At 51.2% G+C, this 4,311-nt stretch overlaps 1 long non-coding RNA gene across 1 annotated transcript; it reads left to right on the top strand.

Moving 5' to 3' along the window:
• Positions 1–806: 806 nt before the first annotated feature.
• Positions 807–3,518, top strand: LOC104986937. Its single transcript, XR_825087.1, has 2 exons — positions 807–3,233; positions 3,367–3,518. It is a non-coding gene; the product is annotated as an uncharacterized LOC104986937 (long non-coding RNA).
• Positions 3,519–4,311: the final 793 nt, after the last annotated feature.

The raw sequence follows: 4,311 nt of genomic DNA, 5'->3' as shown, positions 1-4,311 counted from the left end.
CGCCCATGTGCTTCTCCTTTGCACCCAAAAGTGCAATTGAACTGGTCAAACCACATGTTCCAATCTGGGGACTGCAGAAGGCAGCTGTACCCATAAAACCTGCCTACAGACAAGGGATTCACACCAGGGAAATGACTCTCACATCTGGCCCCTTAGGGATCCTCATAAAATCCCCGTGAGACAGGATGACAGGTGTCAGAGGCACCAGCTTAAAGAGGAGGAAATGCAAACCCAGAAATACACACAGCTGATCCGGTGTCATGTCCAGTGGGCCCAGGGGAGGGGGAGCACCAACACCCAGGCCCTTGAGCTGCACAGTGGTCTGGGAAGCAGCCTGTTAGAGGACGGGGCACAAGCTTCGGAAAACACAGATGGAGGTTCAGATTCCAGCTCTGCCATGTACTCAGATGTGTGTGTGTCCGCGTGTAAGTGTGTGTGGCCTAGAGCAAATGTCATTGCCATTCACAAGATCTGTTTCCTGGCAAATAAAGTAGGCACATTGCTCATAACTAACATCAGGCCTCCCGCGCAGGAACAGACTTTGTACCTTTCCAACTGCAGCCGCAGGCCAGCAGCAGTCCTCCAAGAATGCAGGTCGCCATGTGGGTGCCATCCCGCCTCTTGCCACTGTACTTGATACCGCCACTAAATGTCTTTGACATTTAACAGCATCATTGCTATACTTCACTCTGCACAAAAATCTATGCTGGCGAAAGTTCAAAGAACCCAAAATTCTGAGCATCACCGACTCAATGGACATGAGTTTGAGTAAGCTCCAAGAGTTGGTGATGGACAGGGAAGCCTGGCGTGCTGCAGTCCGTGGGGTTGCAAAGAGTTGGGCACGACTGAGCAACTGAAGAGAACTGAAATCTTTTAAAAAGGGCACAGATGAGCTGACACTTGGGGAAAAATCAGTGATACAGGTATAATCTTACAAATGAAGTATTTCAGAAAAAACAAAGTCCAAGTTACAGTATAAAACAAGTTTTTTTAAAGGCAAGGTTATTTTGTGTTTGTTTTCAGTACAAACTTGTACTACTTGTTTAATTGTGTGGAAGGGAGTGACTCCTTAGAGAGTCACTGCCTGTCCTTAAGGAGCTTACTCCCCTCCCCACCAGAATGTTGGAACACAACCTAACATACCCTGCTGAATGCTGTGTGTGTGCTGGGGGTCAAGAGCCTTGGGACCCCAGAGGAAGCCAGTATACTGGTGGGAGAGGGGGATCCTGACCCCTTGATGTGGGGAAGGACAGAGCTGGCAGGAGTCCCGGACCCCGGTAATAACAAGGTGAAGCAAGGCTTCCCAAGGGAGACCCAACTGTCCCAAAGGTCCCTCACTATCTTAGAGTACAGCAATCCAGGGGAGGGACTTCCTTGGTGGTCCAGTGGCTAACACTTTGAGTGCTTCAAATGCAGGGGGCCCAGGTTCGATCCCTGGTCAAGGAACTAGATCCCACATGACGCAACCAAGAGTTCACAGGCTGCAACGGAAGAGCCCGCATTACGCAATGGAAATCGAAGCTCCCACGTGCCACAACTAAGACCCGGTGCAGCCAAATAAATGTTAAAAAAAAAAAGAAAAGAAAAAGAAAAGAAAACCGCACAACAATCCAGGGAAGAAAGGGACTCAAACTTTCCCTTGCAAATACCTGAATGCCTGCTCTGGGTCATGGAAATGGGGAGGAAGGCAAGTTCAAGAGCCATTTAGGAAGCAGAAGCAGCAGGTGCAGCTTAGGGGCCAGTTGGGAAGAATCTAGGAGGATCCTGACCTCCCGGGACGTGGGAGTGAACCACCACATCCAGAGTAGGAGCAATTTCTTTCTTTTCTGCCTAGAGAACTTGGTGTTCAACGATCAGCTGATAAGCCCTCAGAAGTTGAGCCTGGCCGCCCTGCTTCCCAACCCTCCATGAGGCCATTGCCCTACTGTACCGCAACTACTTTCAATTATTAACTTCCCGAAACATTGTTGGACATAAAAACAACTCATGCAAAAAAAAAAAAAAAAAGTAAAGGGCATTCCACAGTCACCTTACCTAAGGAGGTCAAGTTGGCCTCAGTCCAGGGCCTGCTGGGAACGCAGTGTCCACCTAATATTTGCTTGGGGCAAAAGGTGAAATTCACAAAAGGCAGCAAAATAATCAGAAATCAACAAGCAGAAAATATTCCTTATTTGTGTTAACTAGCAGATTTTCTTTTAAATGCCCTGTACAGCCTGGACTATCTCTGCAGTTGTCAAAGAAACAATAGGGGTGGCTTCTCGGGAGGGGCACGAGAGAGGCAGCCCGTTCTGTGCTGAATTCCCATTGGTACCCACTTCGTTTTGCATCTTGGGCTTGTGTTACCTATTTTTTTAAACAGAAAAGTCCTCGTAGCAAAAGCTCAAAAGAGGGGCTCGGGCAGAGGGCTCGTTGAAGTTGGGAGACAGAGAATCTCCGAAACACACTTGAAACAGACCAGCTGGAACAACAATTTTCTTCTTAAAAGCAGCAATTTTTTCCGGAATTCAAAGTGCAGGCTTCCAGCGGCAGCTGCACTCGGTCGGGTCTGCCAACAACAACCATGCAGAGTGACTAAACAGTTTTTTCCAACAAAGGAAAAAATGCATCCGATCAAAGTGCAGAAGCAGCCCGAGGCCCGGAGCGGGAGCGCGTTTCCGCCTCCCACCTTCCCACCGCCTTCAGACTCCAGGCTGCGACTTTAATTGCTCGCTCGGAAGGCGTCCTCGCGGCCGCCGCCGGCAACTGCGGTCGGCGCGCCCCGCCCCTCCCGCGGGCGTCACGTGACCGGTGAGAAAAGTAGGGGAAAGGTTACGGCGAGCCCCGCCCCCGGCCTGGCGCGTCCCGGGCGCGCAGATCCTGTTCCACCGGCCCGGCCCACAGAGACCTTCCGGAGCGATCTGGCGCGGGTCGCCAGCGCTGTCACCCTGGAGGCAGCAGGCGACAAAAAGCGCCTTTGGGTGGGAAGGCCTGCGTGGTCAACCTTGGGGACAGCGGAGAGCCTGGTGTCCCCGAAGACAACCCACGTCAGAAGGGCGGCGCCGCGCCCGGAGAGCGCAAGGCGCCTCCGGAAGGGGCTCACCGCGAAGCCCGAGAACGATTAACGGTGCTTCCATGAACCCGCGCGCGGGGCCAGGGTTGCGTAAGTCCGCGCCCTCGCCCCAGAACTCCCCAGACACCCAGGCTTGACCGCTCGGTGACCACGGGCCCGGGACTAAGGGCGACAGCGACGCCAGGTGCATTCTCTTCACCTCCTGTTTTCAGAACAAACTCGAAAGGTTATTTGGGCCGGTGCATGACGCCCATTTCTGCCAGTCTGATACAGAGTGTGTGCACGGCTCAAGGTGGCCCTTTTTCCAATTCTCACAGCTGTTCACATGGAGTTCAGCATTCAAGATCAGATCTCGCCACACATCTTAGGAAGGAAACCGGTCATTTACATACGAAAAGGAGCCCTGGAGCCCGCAGAGGCAGAACCACCCCGAACTCGGCAAGAATGCAGCCTCCAGTTCCTATCACAACGAAACACTCCCCTGCCTCCACGATAAACAGTATCACCTTAAATAATTTGTAAAGTTTGGGGGGGCTGATGCTTGCTGGCATTAAAAAAAAAAAGACCAGTGTGCTCGACCATTTTTTATTCATTTGGCTTGGGGTTTAGGAAATGGTAACCCACTCCAGTATCCTGGCCTGGAGAATCCCATGGACAGAGGAGCCTGGTGGGCTACAGTCCATAGGATCGCAAAGAGTTGGACACGACTGAGCAACTACCCTTTCTTTCTTTCTTTCTTAAAAGGAAGTAAACATGCTTGAATATCTGGAATGACCAGAAACCGGACTCCTGTGTGAGAAAATGGTGTAACAACAACAACAAAAGGTGTAACAAAATACACGTTTCAGGAGGTTAAGCTGAATTTCATTTTATCAGGTAGCTTGCAAAGTTATCAGTTTCCTACTAAAATCTGCCCTTCGATATTTTAATATCACATGAAGCGCAGAGGAACCGAGAGTAGTTCCGAGTTGGGAATATTAAGTTTGCTCTGTATTCAACCTGATGACGAGATTTTTAACTGTTGGAGTGAAGAGTACGATCATCCTTCTCTTTGGCATTAATGAAAGTCAGCCGCCGATTTACAATATAAAGACGCTGACCCACGGTCTTTCCAAACAAAACGAAAGGGACTGGCTGTCGGCTCGCCTAGGGAGTTGGGGTTAGGGACTGACGGAGCCCGGGATGCTCCACCGCCCTGACCACGCCGTCCGGGCTCGCAGGCCAAGTTCGCCTGGGCCTGGTCACGTGAGGCCCCCACACCC

Source organism: Bison bison, unplaced genomic scaffold, assembly GCF_000754665.1.
Source record: "Bison bison bison isolate TAMUID 2011002044 unplaced genomic scaffold, Bison_UMD1.0 scf7180017864080, whole genome shotgun sequence".
NCBI classification, from domain to species: Eukaryota; Metazoa; Chordata; class Mammalia; order Artiodactyla; family Bovidae; genus Bison; species Bison bison.
Note: the sequence above shows the minus strand (reverse complement) of the source record. Positions and strands in the feature narration are given on the sequence as shown.